The 20479-nt window shown below is 35.6% G+C and overlaps 1 long non-coding RNA gene across 1 annotated transcript in view; it reads left to right on the top strand.

The window, feature by feature from the left end:
• Positions 1-6961, top strand: part of LOC141381272 (uncharacterized) — a 66106-nt gene extending 59145 nt beyond the window's left edge. Inside the window, exon 3 of the long non-coding RNA XR_015481144.1 lies at positions 501-6961. This is a non-coding gene — a long non-coding RNA (uncharacterized LOC141381272). The remainder of the gene's footprint in view (positions 1-500) is intronic.
• Positions 6962-20479: the final 13518 nt, after the last annotated feature.

Raw genomic sequence — 20479 nt, forward strand, 5'->3', positions numbered from 1 at the left:
AGGAAAAGACAGAGCCAAACCAGAAATAAAGCTAAAAGAAGCCAAACTCTGTTGAATCTGTCGGGTCTGGCTGCTGAGAGGAGCTGTAAATGTACTTATTGGGGCCAAAGAAAAAGCATCCATACAAAAATGACCCATGGTTGTTTCATAGTAAAAGCATGTTAACAATGTTTTTTTTTTTTTTTTTTACATTTAAACAATCAAAGTTTTATTATAAATGTTGTGTTTTCGCCATGGCTCGACTGTATTAACCATGTTTTTCATTTTTGTAAAACAATTATTTATTTTCATAAGACAGCTAGATACTGAAGAAAGAAAAATAAAATAATAAACCATGGTTCTTTGTTTTGTCAACACAGGCTCATTGTGAAAAATTAGCCCTGTAATATTTTTCCGGAGAGCACAAATTACATAGCCATAGCTATGCATTTTATCTTTAAATGGAACACTAGTGGGGGCAAGATGCTGCAGACAGCTTTTGTTTCTTTTCTTGCTACCAGCTGACTGCTTACCTCCATGTGGACAGCTTTTCCACTGTTACCAGTTTGACCAGTAGCTTACCACGTACATCAGTGGACTTGAGATACAGAGAGGAGTTGGCCATGATGACGGGGTACAGGTCCCACAAAGAACAGATCCAGAAAGTAAGTAAAACAAAAACAAAACTAAAAAAAAAAAAAAGTAAATAACAGTCGACAGTGGTCTTTTCAGTGGTGGATTTATTTGAGAAAAACAGGCGTGAATAACATTCGTGAGAAAAAATTAGGAGTAGGGTCTATCTGCTGACAGCAAGACAGTGGCATTACTTAAAGGTGTAACTTGAAGTTATGGAGACTCGCATGTCATAACTTTGTTGTCGGCAAGATGTCGATGTACATCAGTTATTAACGTCTACACCTACTACACACCTAAAGCCAACAATATAAGTTATTAACATTTATATCTACCACAGCCTTAAACCCAACCGTTATTGTTATTAATGGAGACACCTTCCCTAAACCTGAACTCAACAATCATAGTTATTACTGTCTACAACTACTCCAACTCATAACCCAACTACCACAGTTATTACTCTCTACAACTACTCCAACTCGTAACCCAACTACCACAGTTATTAACGTTGACACTTTCCCCAAACCTAAACTCAACCATCATAGTTAAAATAATGTTTACACCTTCCCCAAACCTAAACCCAACCATCATAGTTATAATAACATCTATACCTTCCCCAAACCTAAACCCAACCATCATAGTATTACTGTCTTAAACTACTCCAACTCTTAACTCAACCCCCACAGTTGTTAACGTCTACACCTTCCTCAACCCTGAACCCAAATCAGTTTTTAACATACAGCCGAGAGATGTTAAGCCTTTCACATTTGGAGTGCTCATCATTGTATTATTTGCAAACTCAGGGGATGAAGCAGTGTAGGCTAACTGTCATGACAAAATGGATGAAAAAGTCAGCGAGTTGCATGGTGGAGTTGCTAAATGAATGAATATAATAATATATCAAATTAATTGGTTGTGGATAAATTTGGAGAAAAGTCATGAAAACATTTGGTGAAAATGTTCTCTGGTATTTCCGCCATCTCGCCAACAACATCTCGTTGTGACATCTCACATGATTCAATGGGAACACGATAACAGCAAGTTCTGCCTCTCTAACGTACTACAAGTTACGCCCCTTCATGTTAAGCCTCGTTTACTAACAATTAATAAATGAAGAATAGTTGCAACTAGAATAACGTCCCACTAACATATATAAACTATTAACTGATATTTAACAAGTCTTTAGTAATTAATTTACAAACAGTTTGCTCATTATCTATTACTAATTTACAAGGTTTAGTTATAAATCATTAAAATACAGTTAACAAGTAATTTAGAACAGCTTGTAAGTTATCTATAAGACACATTTATAAATAATTAACAAACTATTAACTTTTATTCAACAAGTCATTTATAACTCAACTAACAGTTTATTAATGGATTATTAACTAGTTATAACGGTAGTAATTCTAAAGTGTTATCAATATTTGCTTGTAGGGAAAATCTATTTGTTCACTTCTGCTTTTTGTACTTTGATTTGCATTTTAATTTATTTATTTTTTCCACTTAATTGCAAATTAGAATAGAAACTGTATAAAAAGCAACAAATATACTGACAGTTATGGGTACTGTACATTGTTATGGGTACATTGTTATGATGCTAATATTTACAACAAATCCATCAATTTCCCCTTTCTGGCTGTTCTTTCTATGAGTGAATTATGTAGAAGCACTGTCCATGTGGGTTTCCTCATCGACTAGTAATGATATATTTTACTTCACAACAATTAGTCTATCAGGCTTGTTGGCTAAAAAAGAGAAATCGCGGTTTAATTAGTTATTATTAGATAATTTTTTTTTTTTTTTAAATGGCCTGTCCTGCTGTGCATGAACTAAGCTGTTGAATGGTCAGCATAGGCCTATGAAGCGGCTAGGCTAACCTAGCCTCAATTTTGATTGAATTATTTTCTAATCGGTTGCCTATTATGTGGTGAATATACCCCCTGTAATGCATACTGCAGTACTTTTCTGTCTGGCTTTCACAAATATTTCACCTGTTCGCCAAAAATGATTAATCATGTCCCTGAGATTGTCTGAGACCAGCGCATACTTATTGTAATAGACGTGCCAGGCATAAAAGCTTGACAGGCGTAACAACAGGAACTAAGGAGGGCGTGGCTTAGCGAAGGGTCAATTCAAATTCAAATTCAACTGTACCTAATCCAGCTTCATGAAAAATCCAGATGCAGATTTGGACTCTTGGCTTGTTTGATCATTATTTTATTAAATGATTCTTGTGATGTTTCCATGTTATAGCTACACTGTAGAATAGTTTGACACATTGCAGGAATTAACACTGCTGTTAGCATGTTTTAACACATGGTTAGCAATAACAATGCCAACACTATGTATTATTTAGCTGCTAACATGATTAACAAGTTATGTTAGCACATTGATAGCATGGTTTAACACATTAGCAAGTTTTATCACTTAGTATGTTTCATTGTCATTGTTTTCAATCTTATTTATAAGCTGTTTTAACTAGTTGTTACCATGTATAGTATTTTTTTCATGGGTGTTTTTTTTAATATATATTACCTAACAGTACAAAATCCAACAATAAATAAATAACTGCACTTTAAACAAAATAGGAAAGTAAATAAATAACATAAACATAAAACGGAAAATCACAATCTAAACATTTACCTAGTGTAAGACATTCATTGAAGCAACAAGCTGAGTAAAATTCTTACACATGTTAACATTTCCATGAATGCCATTCATGATTCAGTCAAATTTTATCCACTTTTCAATTTTAGGATATTTAACATCTTCCCAAAATTTAAGAGTCAAAAAACAGATTCAGATTCAAAACAGGTTTTCCAAAAGGATTATTATTAGAAGATTGCTAAAGAGCATGAATGTATATATCTAGTTTCTTGGGTAACACTTTACAATAAGGTTCATTAGTTAATGCATTCACTAACATGAACTAATCATGAACAACACATGTACAGCATTTATTAACCATAGTTGAACATTTACCAATGCATTATTAACATCCAAGTCCGTGCTTGTTAACATTAGTTAATGCACCATGAGTTAACATGAACTAACAATGAACTACTGTATTTTCATTAACTAACGTTAACTAACATGAACAAATTCAGTAGTAAATGTATTGTTCATTGTTTGTTCATGTTAGTAAATGCATTAATTACATTAACTAATTAACCTTATTGTAAAGTGTGACCGTTTCTTGATACATCTTGTTGTCAGCATTGCCTAGACTAGTTGTTTTGTTTTATTATTGACAAACAGAGTGAGGTTAAACAGCTTTGACTTTTTTGAACACTGAATACTTATATTTGTGAGATGTTACCATATTATAGACGAATGTGATGAATCCAACTGATGACTGAGTGAGCATTTGGTGATCCCAGATTTGCACAGAAGAGGAGAAAACAAAATGTGCCATGATTAAATGGTTTACAGCTATTGGTGACACAAGACAACCTATTTGGGTCACATATGCTGCAAAACACTTGGTCTGTACACTTCACAGTCTGGTCAAGGGTTCATTGAGCCATCTGTAAAAATATCTGAAGTACCAAATGGATATTCTTATCCTGCATAGGCGGACACTAATGCAATTAGCTTTTTTTTGACAAAAAAAAAGTGCACCAGAGCAGACATTAGAATACCTTGTTCATCCATTGCAGTAGATTTTATGTTCAAAATAAAGTGTGGTCTTTTTAAGAATCTTAAATGTTCTTAGACATATTTCTCACCCACTTGTCTAAACCCAATCAATAGTTTAAAAAGCAATCCAGAAAAAGAAAAGCCGATCGCCTAATTTTTAACCTCGTTTTCAGATTTTACCACATTCTTACCCTGTGATTTACTTGTTTATTTTATTTTATGCCTTTTGTTTTTGTCTTACCTGCTTTCTGGAACCGTTCTTTACAGGACTCAAACCTTTCTGTGCCTCAAGCCCGCCCAAGTACATGGCGACCTAACTGGACAAATTGGTAACAGTGGAAAAAATGTCCATACACAGGTAATCGGTCAGCTGATAAGCGTGAAAAGAAACGGCCTCATACTGCCCCGTAGCACTCGTTTTAAAGACGAAATGCAGCCACATATACTTCTGGCTACATAATTCACGTTCTCCAGAAATGTATGTTGGGCTACGTTTTCAGAATGCAATGCAAATGAGCTGGTTCTCCCCACCCACCATTCTGTGTCTGCTTCTAATGCATTACGTAAGATAAACAGCAGTCAGTGACAGAGACATAAATGGATGAAACAGAAATCTAGCCAAATATACCAAGTAAGTTCATTTGAAGTGTTCGTGGTGGAGTTCATTCAAGCCTTTCTGAAATGAAGAGTCAAACGTAAATGCTGTTACAAAGTTTGCAGTACACACACACGTTTTGTTTTGGCTCCTTGTATATTTTTGTATTGACAACTGCGTTAATCCAGTGGTTATAGATTACATAGCAATTTTACTGTCTTTATTACAAACATCACTTGAATAAATACATTTTAAATTTGTAAAACTCGTTTTTGAGGAGCAGCTGATCATAGAGAGTTGGAATAAATCTTTTCATCCCAGTTTATTTGCAAATTTCATGTTTTGTGGACATATTTATAATTGTTACTATCAACATAGGCTCATTCTGAAAGCATAGCCCTAGGAATATATTTCTGGAGATCACAATTATGTTGCCAGAAGTATGTATGGCTGCATTTCGTTTTTAAAACGAATGCTACGGGGCGGTATGATGCTGTTCCTTTTTGTGCTTACCAGCTGACAGCATATCTCCGTATGGACAGCTTTCCTGCTGTTACCAGTCTGTCCAGTTAGCTCACCATGTATGTCAGCGAACTTGAAACGCAGAGAGGAGTTGACTTTGACTACAGAGTTAGAGTCTGACGAAGATTGGTTCCAGAAAGCAGCTAAGAAAAAAACAGAAGACAAAAAATAAATAAAAGGAAATAAAAGGGTGAGTAGGTGATAAAAATCAGAAGAGGGCTTATCTTTTTCTGGATTGCTTTTGAAAACTTTCGGTCGAGTTTGGGGTCAATCAGTGCTTTTGAAGACACTATTGGTTGGGTTTACGTAAGAACAGCAGACACAGATGGCACTCTGTGTCAATTTTAATCTTAAAGGGCCATGAAACCCCCTCGTTTCAGCAGGGTGTTTTCACACCTCTACTTTGGAAAAAGTCAGTAAAGTGGGCGTGTCCAGCTCTGTTTAGGGGGGAGTGTCGGAGGAACTAAAGTGGGAGGGTGTGGGAGTGTCTATTTGGGCACGCGTGAGTTTCAGTCAAAATACACACAGGAGAAAGGGATGGTGTTTAACCTACATGGACATCTGTAGTCTAATTATTTGCCAAAATATTCAATGTTGGACTTTAACTGCAGTTTGGCTCTTTCATTAAGGGAATTCATTCATGCCCTTCGCGACAAACGAGATATTTGATTCGAGGAACTGCTCTAAGCGTGTTTTTTTTCATGCAATGTTTGATACCGCACGGCGAATGAGAAAAAAAAACTCTGCATTTCCCGGAAACTTAGATGCACACGGCAGGTAGCGTCAGAAAGCCGCGTGTGTTATTCCGGTCACAAAATGCGGTGCTAACATGTTTGCACTCAGTGCAATAGTTAACTTAATTCGATACGAACAAACTGAATAAACAAAGAGCACTGGTCGCTCACTTACCAAATCTGTAGAGACAGGACAACCCCCAGCAACTAGAGCCGCGTCTTTATGGAGAGAATACTACAAGCGAATCCGGATTTCAGCGTTTGCAGATGAGAACAGCTCTCAGGTAAACAATGTTCCTCCTTAGACACGTAAGTTATTGTTGTCGAGCGTCGCGTACACGGTTAATCCACATGTGATCCAGATGAGCTCTCACAGAGAGAAAAAGAAAACGAAACTTAACAGCAGCAAACTATAAAAGCAACACTTCACGCTTGTTTGCCAACACAACGTGGCGTCTCTGTGGCGTAAACACTGTGACACTAATGAATATTAATGAAGTTGCACAATAGAGCGCGCTGATTGGTTTGAACCAAGCCTTACTCATGCATTAATGCATCACACTGTAAGACGTAATAAGACTCACTCTGGCACAGACGTCTAGTCTGCACGCTGGAATACAACGCTATTATGTCATGACCGTGACGCAGCTTCAAAAATTCGTTTCAAACAGGAAGTACGAATTTGCTTGAAATAACGCAAAAACAACCAATTTACACTTTTTAGTGAAATATAGGTGTCCTAATGGTGTTTTTAGCAGTGTGGGACACATATACGACTGTCAACAGCTCAAAAAATGTGTTTTGTTGTTTCGTGACCCTTTAAAAAGCATACACAGCACCCTCTGGTGGATTTGCTAAAAAAAAATAAAAAAAAAGTCACTATTCTTCTTGGTTACTATAGATACATGTTAATTTTTCCTATCAATCAATTTGGTGGGTGGGGAAAACCACACTCTTATATCACAATGCAGTGGGCCTCAAATATTTGGGATTTAGGCCCTATTTTAATGTCAGGAAATTTTTTTAAAAGGTGAATAGTTGTGTTTCTATCACTCCAAAATGACAGTGCACACACTATACATACACAGTTCTGTCCAAACAGCTTCCAAAAGTTGATTCTGCATTATAGATGGCCTATAATACAATATACACTTCTTGCTTTTTAAGCTTATAGAAGCAGTGTCTCACTTACAGTTATGATGTAATGTGCAGTAAAGCAAAGCTGTGTTGCTTAAAATATTAATAACTCTTGTTTATCATTGCTTCAACAATGAAATGTAAAATAAACAAGTGCTGTAATATTTAGGCAGTTTGTGTCCCAGCAATTCCTCAGTGCAAACAAACAAAACACTCAACACAGAGCAGCCACATGACTTATTCAATTTGTAGGAGTAGATGGGCCTACTTCACAGTTGTGTGTTATGGAGATTTCAGAGGAACTTTCCCTATGTAAATTAATTTTAATAATTGCCATAATTTATTTCCCCTGACCTAAAAACAAAGTTGAAAACAACCCAATGCCCTAGCCACATCCACCTACACAATATGGAGAAGAAAGCAATAAATCAGAGGGTTTAAGTGCATTTTAGCTGAGAATAAACAGATAAAATGGCAGGGGAAAAGGGAATGATGAAAGTAGTAGGTCTATTAGCATGTAGCCCTGGGCTGATGCAGGAGGTTGGACAAAGGTAGAGGGACAGAAAAAATGCGAGAGAAGTTGAGGTTAATAACAAAGTGAAATTGTGCCTCGGGAGATGTCATTTACTTTGTTCATATTATTGCATTTTTATATTTTCTCATGTCAATGACTTTCAAGGAGTTTTGTCTGTAATCGTCTCTCTTTTTTTCTATTCATGTCATGCAGACTTGTGTTTTGTACCAAGTAAGCAGTCTACATGGTAGAATTAAAAAATGTGCAACAATATGCAATGCATATGATTATGCAATCTCCTGAGATTACATATTTAGGTCAGATTTATTGTTTATCAAAGATGGCAATGCCTACTGTAAATACATGGTGTGCTTAGTAAGAAAAAATAAATAAATTTAAGATCACAGCAGATTAAAAAGATAATTAATTCAGTATTGGCAAAATAATCAGTAAACTCATTCAAATTTAATTAACTTTAGTCAATTTTCTAATTACTTTTTATCAATATTAAGTTTCACCAATCTGTTAGCTTGTTTTTATAGGCAAATTACCGGTTTGTAAACATTCAGGATGCGTGTGCATCAAGGTTGCAGAAAAATAAAAAATAAAAATGGTAGCACTAGCATTTAACAGCGAGAGAATGACATCCGATGCGATGCAAAGTTTGTTATTGTTTTAGAGATAAGTTATATTGATTACATAATATATATATATTATTTACGTATTATAACAGCTTGTTATCCAGTGATAAGCACAGTTATTTGGCAAAATTAACGTTAAAGTGAGCGGCGTTTATCTGACAGGTCCAATTGCGATAGCACATTCCCAATGGAGATTGGATAAGACGAAATGGCCAAGCATCCAGCCCGAAATATACAATCTCATGGAAGCTCCAAGTGATTTTATAAGAGAGAAGTTAAAGGCCTACAAGTCTTTGGATGCCTAAAATTTTTTCTGTGTGGTCATGTGCAAGAAATAATGTTCCATGATTTCCAGATTTAAAACTTTGTAGTGCTAAAAACCAAGGTTCTGCCAAGCTAAAGACAAGGAAAAAAGACAGAACTTTACAAGGCCTGGTTAATCATCAACACGCAAAACAACTGCATTCTTACAGCGAACTGCACCTGTACGGCAGGGTATGTGAACTTACATTTTTACATTTCATTCTTAACAATTAGTGTCCACAGTTTAATTCACTATATTTAAGTGTTTTTGCTGAAATCATTGCTGCAATCAAAAACGAGTAATGTAAATAAAAATAGGAGATGCCAAACTTTCTGCACCGGCATATACTCCAAATCCTGTAAATATTTCATTAAATCATAATAATAACCTACACTGCTTCAAAATCATAGAACATGAAGAGTTAGTAAAAATTATAAATAGCTCTAAACCAGCTACGTGTATGGTGGACTCAATTCCAACAAAATTACTGAAAGAGCTGCTACCTGCTATAGGAGAACCTCTTCTTAACATTATCAACTCTTCTTTATCTATAGGCCATGTTCCAAACTCTTACAAGCTAGCTGTTATTAAGCCTATTATTAAGTAACCGCAACTAGACACCAACAACTTAGCTAACTATAGGCCTATTTCAAATCTTCCATTTATGTCTAAAATACTAGAAAAAGTTGTTTCCACTCAATTATGCTCTTTTCTGCAGACGAACAATATTTTTGAAGTGTTTCAGTCAGGTTTCAGGGCTCACCACAGTACAGAAACCGCCTTAGTGAAAATAACCAACGATTTACTCTTAGCTGCTGACCGAGGGTGCGTCTCGCTATTAGTTTTACTCGATCTTAGTGCGGCATTTGATACCATAGACCACAATATCCTCATAAATTGCTTAAAGTCTACAGGTGTCCAGGGACAGGCTATACAATGGTTTAAGTCATACTTAACTGACCGCTACCAGTTTGTGAATCTTAATGGACAGCCTTCACAAATCTGCCCAGTAAAGTATGGGGTGCCTCAAGGATCAGTTTTAGGCCCTTTACTGTTTACAATTTATATGCTACCTCTGGGAGACATTATTAGAATACATGGGATCAGCTTTCACTGCTATGCAGATGATACTCAATTATATATTTCAACTAAACCTGACGAGACGTCTGAACTTTCTAAACTAACTGAGTGTATCAAAGACATCAAAGACTGGATGACCAACAATTTTCTTCTCTTAAACTCCGACAAAACAGAATTGTTACTTATTGGGCCTAAATCTTGCACACAGCAGATCTCGCAACTCAATTTACAATTAGAAGGATACAAAGTTAGCTTTAGCTCTACTATAAAAGATTTGGGTGTCATATTTGACAGCAATCTAACTTTTAAAAACCATATATCCCATGTCACTAAAACTGCCTTCTTTCATCTGAGAAATATCGCTAAATTACGAAATATGCTATCCATCTCAGATGCAGAAAAGCTAGTCCATGCTTTTATGACTTCGAGACTGGATTACTGTAATGCTGTATTTGCTGGCTGCCCAGCATCCTCTATTAACAAACTTCAATTAGTACAAAATGCAGCAGCCAGAGTTCTGACCAGGTCTAGAAAATATGATCATATAACCCCAATTTTATCCTCCTTACACTGGCTGCCTGTTAAGTTTCATATTGAATTTAAAATATTACTTCTCACCTATAAAGCTCTAAATAATCTAGCTCCTGTTTATCTAACCAACCTTCTGTCTCGCTACAAACCAACTCGCTCGTTAAGATCTCAAAATTCAGGGCTTCTGGTAGTACCTAGAATAGCAAAATCAAGTAAAGGAGGTCGAGCCTTCTCTTTCATGGCTCCTACACTCTGGAATAGCCTTCCTGATAACGTCCGAGGCTCAGACACACTCTCCCAGTTCAAAACTAGATTAAAGACCTATCTGTTTAGTAAAGCATACACTCAATGCATCACCTAGCGGGTTCCACACTGGCTTCTACATCTTGCTTATATACACTATGAACAGCAGCTACGCTAATTATTTTCTTTATTCTCTATTTTCACCTGGGGATACTCATCCCGAGGTCCTCAGATTATGCGGAGTCACTGATTGGATCCAAGACCAGCGACGTGATGATCCCAAGGATTCCATATCCGGGACCAGGCCATATCCTGAGCTGCTGCTGAGCTGATGGTCGTGGGGAGTGGAGAACATGAGTCTGATTCCAGCGACGCTCCAGGGACAGACGAGTCTTCGCTGAGGCCATCTTCCAGCCTAAACCACGACGAATGAAGTTCTGCACAAGACTTTGGCCAGCGGAGAAATTAAAATGGTCGTGCCCAACTGAGTCTGGTTCTCTCAAGGTTTTTTTTCTTCACTCCCATCAGGTGAAGTTTTTTTTCCCTCTCCGCTGTCGCCACTGCCTCGCATGGTTCAGGATTGGTAGAGCTACGCATCGATGAATTGGCTCTTCAGTGTTTGAACTCTCAGTAATGATTAAATCACACTGAACTGAGCTAAACTGAACTGAACTTAAACACTAAAAACTGAACTACACTGTTCCAGTTACTGAACCACACTGTTCCAGTTACTATGACCATTTATGTGAAGCTGCTTTGACACAATCTACATTGTAAAAGCGCTATACAAATAAAGCTGAATTGAATTGAATTGAATTGAATGATTCAGGATAGCGTGAACTTACCTGATATTAAATGAGAACTGCAGAGTAGAGCATTTTTAATTGGGTCCTCACTCCTTTCAACTCTTCTAATGGCTAAACTGAGCTAAACTGAACTGAACTTAAACACTAAAAACTGAACTATCCTTATCCAGTTACTATGACCATTTATGTGCAGCTGCTTTGGCACAATCTACATTGTAAAAGCGCTATACAAATAAAGCTGAATTGAATTGAATTGAATATTAGGCAAAGACTTCTGTGGTTGGCATTAAAAGCAGTGTGGTGTACGGTAAAATTTAAGTTTTCTACTTTTGGACTTTTGATTTTGGCATCCTACCGCACAACACAACATGTTTGCTATTGCAATCGTCTTTTTTTGCAACCGGTATGTGCGGTTAAACCCGTAAGACTTTGGTTGGTAATTCCCCTATTGGAACACAAAGCTTAAACTGGACTTCAAATTATTCTACACTTTAGCATTTTGTAAATTCTAGAAATTATATGCCTTAATGTAATATAGGTGTGAAGTAACAGTTTTGGACACAGTTTTTCACTGCAATTAAACAAGAATGTATTAAAGTTTTATATTTCTTCTAAATGCAAATAGCTGAACCTCAGCTATTTTTTATTTATTTATTTATTTATTTTGTAACTTGGACTTGAACACATCTTTGCATGAATCGCCCTAATTCAATTGTTTTCAAAATATGATTAAAGCATATTGACAAACATTTATACTAAATCTGTACTTGTATGTTGTGTATTTAAATTGACATTTGTAAAGTTGCAGTTTAGAACATTTTAAGTATGTTAATATTAATAATATTAATGATGATTATTATTATAAGGATATTGTTTATTTATTTATTTATTTTTTTTTAAAGTCTTACTTTACAATTTGACACATGTAAACCACAGCATAAATGTTCTAACCAATGGGCCCATGTCATATACAGTACAGATACTTAACAAATAACCTACTATAAATTAAAAGCATTAACCTAGGTTTTTTTTTTTTTTTTTTTTGTCTTCACAAGCTTTGGAGACGTAACATAAATTACACTTTTTTAAATAATAGCTCACCCATAGCTTTGGCCATGACTGTGTTCCAACTGGCATCAATGTTTTCTAAGTGCACTGCGAAAGGAGCGCAATTTTAAACATGAAGATCGCTAAAACTGAACTGTAAAAATACTTTTAAAGTAAATTACACCTAAGAGTGATGACTTTAATGCTTTTAAAAAATAATTCCAAGTTTAAATGTTAGAATGTTCTAAATGAATAGGGCATAGGGGGAGATAACTGGGAATCAAACACAGCCAAGGACTATGTTTCTAACTACAGCTCCAGAGGTGTAGTTGCAAGCATAGAAGTTCGGACGCAGTTTGCAAATTTTTGTTTGAACGATGAATTTGGGAAACACCAAATTTACAAACTATGTTTGTAACGACACAACTTGTGACCTTAGTTGGCTAATAATGATTATCGGAAACGCACCTCAGACTAGAAAGTTTTTTGTTTTATTGCATGGTGATTCTTGTGATCTTGTCTCGTCAAATTCCATAACAAGATTTAGCCATCCTTACATGAGGATTTGCAACATGTGTGCTGTCAAATGGACGAAGATCTTATCTTAATTTGTTAAGCTGAATGTTAAGCTCCCTCAGCCACCATAACTGGTACCTCATTATTTCATGAGTTAGTTTCATTCCATAATTCACAGGATAAATCCAGACAATACATTATAAAACTTCGAAAAATGTCAAGTAGTTTATTTGAACATTTGAACATCAGTTTTGCAGCTGAAATAAAGCCAAGTTCCCATAATGCAGGTCAGAGGAATAAATAAATGGGAAACACACATGAATCAGACACTAACACATTTATTTTACACTGTATTACATGTATGATGCACAGCTAGGAAGCTCACTATGTTTTGGAAGAGAGCCTTGTTGTGCGTCACTGATCTGTGAGGGCTGTGTGAAATACATTGCGTAACGTACACAGATTGTACATTACGCACACATTGCACAAGCACAGATTTTATTTCTGTACGTGTCTTGGTGAGAAATTATCATTTGATAATGAGACTAATTAAGCCCAGAATATGTAAATGTTTTATTTATTTTTAAAATCTATTAGGTGTTTTCATCTTTTGGCTAATTTGTGAATATATTTGATCACAATGCATGCTTACTCATGCATGAGCCGCTGACAAGAAGATTTTGGATAATGCAGATCTGGCAGATCCCAAGATGATGCAGGTGTGCCATCATCTGTTTGCCGTTAATTCACCAAAGCATTCACTGTTAGTAAACACAGGCTTTATTTACAAGGTAGAAAAATCCATACTATTGTGTTGATAGGTCAAAACCTCTTTAAAATTTTACTATTTTTGTTCTCAACAAACATAGATTGTTGTCTCAACGTAGCAACTTTCTTACTTAATGTTGTACCAATCTCATTAAAAGTTTGAGGGTTCTATGTTGTTAGTGAAGCTTGCTGTCACAATGTTCCCGGCCGTAGCAAGGCTGTCTGAACAACCAGTTTTACTTTTCATCATTGAACATGAGCATCTGGAATTTCAACCACAACTATTGAGTACGGTGTCTCAATACGTGAAGAGTTTCGTTGCAAAACAAAAATATCCATTTTGAGAAATGTTGGTTATTTGACTATTATTTAACAGTCATATAATTAACAGTCAAGGTTATTTACATTTTTCAATTTCAATTTTATATTTTCAAATCCAGGATATTTTTTTATTTAATGTTATGTCCATAAATAGTTCATAAATAAGTCAAAAAACATGCCAAAATGCAACATAGTAATCTTAACATTGTCAGACATATTAAATTGGTTTAAAAAAAAAACAAACAAAAAAAAAACTATACATCATAAATATATGGAATAATACATACAAAGATTGATTAATAATAGTCCGATTCTGTGTTAGATTTGGCCAGAATGTACACAACATAACATAACTTTTTTGCAAACACTATATCCACCTTAGGCTATTTTCTACTACAGTAATACAATAAAAAAAGCTAGTGAATCAATGTTTTGTTTGATCAATGACTTGTAGCTTGTTACAGAAACAGTGGAGGGCGGCTCCTTCCACACCACTGCTGAAATCCAAACTGTATGATCAGAGCGGGCGAAGCCGTGGTGTCACAGAGTCCGCGACACAATCTCGCCTCGCCCTATCCTATTAAATTAATTATTTCACTGTAATAATAATAATAATAATAATAATAATAATAATAATAATAATAGCTTATTTATTGCTTGTAGTGAAAAAGCAAAACCGTTGATTTTTCTCCATAACAGCTTGTCTCCTTAATGTTCCCTTATAATAAATCAACAACAACAAGGATTAACGTGAGGTTTTAGGCTATAAATAATAGGTGTACCCGCATAAATACATCTTCAGATAGGCTAGATACATGTAAGAAATTATTTTAAAAAATAAACTTACAAAGGACACTTAGAAATGTAGCCTTGCAGACAGGTATCTTGTTATGGGGAGGAGCGCAGGAAAAAAGGTGCTCTCTGACCTTCCTTTTGACATCAGCAGAGACTCGTTCCCTGCTGCATTTGCGTATTGTCGACAGAAGCAGAAGTATTTTGTTCTGATCCACTTTTGTAGCGTTTTTATACATTTTTGTGAAGTTGAAGGTTTTATCTTATATAACTAAATCAATGAGCAAAATCGGAGTACTTTCCATCTATCTATAGTACTAAAATCGGAGTACTATCCCTCTTTCCAGGGGATGCTGAGATCGCTCAGCAGCCTGAATGTTCTATACCTGTTATATGGCACTTTGTAAAGAAACTGGTCTGGTGGATATCGCATTTTGTGAAAAAATACATTTTGTACGAGGCCTAAAATGTACATACTTAAATGTTATTAATTGCAGCAATTCACTCATAGATTAAGCATCAATAATAAAATCCAAATCTCTTTACATGAAGGTTGCTTTTGTTTATCCTAGCTAAATAAAAGAGATACATAATATTCAAGTATGTCTAAAAGAAGGAGTACCACTGCAAAGGCAGAAGCAAATGGTAGGATTTTTATATAAGATTACTAAAACAAATTTTTTTAGTAGATTAACTTGCATGGATTAACTATTGGCCTTAAGAATAACAGCTAGCAAAATAACCATTGTATTTTTTGATTTCACATGGACTTTAACTGTCATTGCTTTTCAATTGCAATTTCAAAAGATATTACTTAAAATTCTTACCTATTTAATGTATTTTATACTCTACCATATATTTTTTAAACCTTCTGGTAATGTTACAAGAAATCCATTGTGTGTATACACAAATCTATGAGCAATATCACACGATCAGCAGTGCAATATGGCTGTATATCAGCACTGGTGGGAGGCGTGCGTTGGTTGCCTTAGTGCCCCCCCCTGACGATGTACAGCCATATCGCGCAGCTACTCATATGATATTGTGTTTATACAACAGTTCGACAGTGTTTGTGTTTGAGCAGTACTTATAGTGCATGAATCGGTCCTTGAGCAGCTTCAGCTGTGCGAGTGTAATCAGTCAGGATCTAGAACATGTGTGTGAACGGAGTGCATGTATGGAGATGTAGTCCAAGAAATGGCGGATTTGTAGCTCATGTGAAAGTGAATGTTTACTAGCGAACTATAGTGGTTGTAGATCGCTGGTGATCGTGACTATATGAGCAATATCACACTAGTAGCAGTGCAATATGGCTGTATATCGGCACTAGGGGGAGGTGTGGGTTGGCACGAGGCCGCAGGCCGAGTGCCTCAGTGCCCCCACCAGTGCCGATATACAGCCATATTGCACTGCTACTAGTGTGATATTGCGTTTATACAACAGTTTGACGGCATAATTATGTATATAAAAACAAAATCAAACACGGAGAGTCTCAAAAACCCTTTTGTATAAGGAACTACTTTCTTCCGGATTCAAATGATAAGCTGACAGTTAAACAGTTGAGTGTGCATCTTTTGAACTTTAGATCTGTAGTGTCTGCTTTTTGCTGGCTGTATGTGGGCGGAGTAATACACAAAGGGTTAAGAGGCTGTAGGAGTTCTGATATTGCAGAATATCGCACGACTATCAGCCAATGAGATTTGAGAACCACACAGAACTGTTGTATAAATATATATATATATATATATATATATATATATATATATATATATATATATAAATATATATATATATATATATATATATATATATATATATATATACCCATTTTTTCACAGAAAACATAATTCTAAAGGTACTGTTGAGTTGAAATTGTAACGAAATGTCACAATAGTAACAATTCATACAATAAGATGTAATAAGATGAAATAACACGCGGGAAAAGTATTATTTGTATGTTTGGATTGTTTGACATTTTACCAAAATGGGTCGATTCATGTGAACAGCTCCTTTAAAAATGTATTGATGGGGAAAAGTTATGACGTGTTCAATGCTGATTTTACCCATTGTATGGATGATTCATGGCCTATGCAAGTAAGTTTGATCATATGAATTGTGTATATATTTTTCCCTTCAAACTTACACAAGCAGATGTTACGCTAAGAATATTAATGGACAACACATAATATTAAAAAGTATTTTCATTTATTCATTTTCCATCGGCTTAGTCTCTATTTAAGAGGTTGCTCCAGTGGAATGTACCACTAACTAATCCAGCATATGTTTTACGCAGCAGATACCCTTCTAGCCGTGACCCAATATTGGGAAACACCCCTACACACTCATTCTCACACACATTCATACACTACAGACAATTTAGTTGATTTAATTCACCTATTCCGTATGTCTTTGGACTGTGGGGGAAACTGGAGCACCCTGTGGAAACCCACACAAAAAACACGGGAAGAACATGCAAACTCCACACAGAAATGCCAACTGGCCCAGATGGGACTCTAATCAGTGACCTTTTTGCTGTGAGGCTACAGTGCTAACCACTGAGCCATCATGTCACCCTTATAACAAATACCAAACAGTATTTTAGACATTAATTATAATCCTGGATTAAAAATGAGTAAAACGTCTTTTCACGGTTGCTGAATGTCAAGCTACAACATCGCTAAAGTTTTCTCACGTCTAGGACTTCTTTATTGCAACACCATTGCAAGCTCATAATGTTGCCTTTGTAAAAATAAAATGTTGCACAGACATCACCTGTATTTTGTTTTTGTGTCGTTTGGGTTGTTAGCAGAGCATCTACTAGCTAACGTAGCACCTTTTAGACTACAGTAATGCAAACATAAGCGTTGTTAAACTGTTTATTTTCTTAATATGCATTTGTTATGTTTTGCATATAGCAATCTTACATGTTAATTCATCCTTACATATGCTTAATGCCTGCACATGTCCAACTAAGACACATTCTCCTGCGCAAACATATGTTTTGAAGCAAAGGAATTAGATAGGTACCCTGTGCTAGGCGAGGTTAATAAGTTTGGTGCTAGCAGAAGCTGAGCTGTGAAATAGACTTGTTAGTAGCAATGAGGAGGGCAATGGAAGGTAATTCAATCTCACACTGAGTTTAAAGGGAAACCCTACTGCATCAGACATGTCTGCTGGCACCGTGTAAATGACTTCTATTCATGCTCGGTGCTCCTACAGGAACTGTTAAGAAATTCAAATGCTGTGCTGCACAGTCACATCTTAACATCCAGGTGAGACCACTGCTGTTTTATAGTTCTGTTGTCCGTTTATTACAGATGTTATAATGCCAAAGCATGAAAGAGAAAAGAAATGGTGCGTTCCTGTTTTAGAAGCAAAGGACGTCTTACATGAATGGAATCTTAATTGGGGTAATCTTCATTGTTCAAAATTTGATGGAATTTTGTTGTGACTATACTGATATCATGCATGTAGAACGTAGCTTTACATAATAACCAAGGCACTTCAGTAAAAACCTTTATTTTGTGGAAAACATTGACAACAATTAGAGAACAGGAATGGTTGTAGAATGAAAAAGCTTACTTGTAAAAATAAATGTTTTAAGTGTACTGTCCATTGCTTTGAATGTCTTTTGACTTGCTTCAAAAGTCTCTCACAATATATCAATTGTCTCTCACAGACATCAATAGTCTCTTATAGACAACGCTACAGGACATAAACAGTCTCCCAGAAAACATGGCTAGTCTCTCACAGACATTGTTTAGCGCTCACGCTGCTCTGCTATGATCTTTTTTAATCAGGTTTAGATCAGGACATTGGGCTGCCGTTTCATTATCCAATGTAAGTTTCAAGTAGCTGGTTTACCTATTTTGCTGTGTGATGGGGCTCATTGTGCTGCAAATAAAACTTGCTGACTGATTGGGTGATGAATGGAGGGAAGGAAGCAAATGAAGCAAAAGGAGCTTCTGATAAACATTTGCGTTCACGCTGCCATTCCTGCAGACACCGGACATCACATAGATGTAAAATTCACGTTGGACTCCAACGGCAGACTAACAATGAGTTTTGGTTGTATATGAAAATCGGGTTGATGTCAGAACCAAACATCAGTTTGAGATTAGACTTTAAAAATAATTTATAAAAAATCTAAATTAACGTCAAAAGGAATTTTAGTTAGTTCACGACACAACATAAAATCAACCAACGACAAACGTCTACTGATGTTAGACTTTGACGTTGTATGGATGTCATATCATGAAGTTAAAGTGATGTTGAGTTTTAGTTAAGTGATTATACAACATAAAACCGACATAAGGTAAACGTCTACTGATGTTAGACTTTGACATTAGATTGACGTTGAATCATGGTGTTAAAGTGACATTGAATTTTAGTTAGGTAATTACGCATCATAAAATCAACTAAAGATAAACATCTACTGATGTTAGACTTTGACATTGGATAAATGTCATATCATGATGTTAAAGGGACGTTGAATTTTAGTTAGGTAATTATGCAACTTAAAACCAACCAAAGATAAACGTCTACTGAACTTTGACTTTGACGTTTAGATGGATGTCATATCATGGCGTTAAAATGACGTTGAATTTTGTTTGGTAATTACACAACATAAAACCAACCAAAGATAAACGTCTACTGAACTTTGACTTCGACGTTTAGATGGATGTCATATCATGACGTTAAAATGACGTTGAATTTTGTTTGGTAATTACACAACATAAAACCAACCAAAGATAAACGTCTACTGAACTTTGACTTTGACGTTTAGATGGATGTCATATCATGACGTTAAAATGACGTTGAATTTTGTTTGGTAATTACACAACATAAAACCAACCAAAGATAAACGTCTACTGAACTTTGACTTTGACGTTTAGATGGATGTCATATCATGACGTTAAAATGACGTTGAATTTTGTTTGGTAATTACACAACATAAAACCAACCAAAGATAAACGTCTACTGAACTTTGACTTTGACGTTTAGATGGATGTCATATCATGGCGTTAAAATGACGTTGAATTTTGTTTGGTAATTACACAACATAAAACCAACCAAAGATAAACGTCTACTGAACTTTGACTTCGACGTTTAGATGGATGTCATATCATGACGTTAAAATGACGTTGAATTTTGTTTGGTAATTACACAACATAAAACCAACCAAAGATAAACGTCTACTGAACTTTGACTTTGACGTTTAGATGGATGTCATATCATGACGTTAAAATGACGTTGAATTTTGTTTGGTAATTACACAACATAAAACCAACCAAAGATAAACGTCTACTGAACTTTGACTTTGACGTTTAGATGGATGTCATATCATGACGTTAAAATGACGTTGAATTTTGTTTGGTAATTACACAACATAAAACCAACCAAAGATAAACGTCTACTGAACTTTGACTTTGACGTTTAGATGGATGTCATATCATGGCGTTAAAATGACGTTGAATTTTGTTTGGTAATTACACAACATAAAACCAACCAAAGATAAACGTCTACTGAACTTTGACTTCGACGTTTAGATGGATGTCATATCATGACGTTAAAATGACGTTGAATTTTGTTTGGTAATTACACAACATAAAACCAACCAAAGATAAACGTCTACTGAACTTTGACTTTGACGTTTAGATGGATGTCATATCAT

The sequence above is a fragment of the Danio rerio genome, chromosome 3 (genome assembly GCF_052040795.2).
Source record: "Danio rerio strain M-AB ecotype USA chromosome 3, GRCz13ab, whole genome shotgun sequence".
NCBI lineage: Eukaryota > Metazoa > Chordata > Actinopteri > Cypriniformes > Danionidae > Danio > Danio rerio.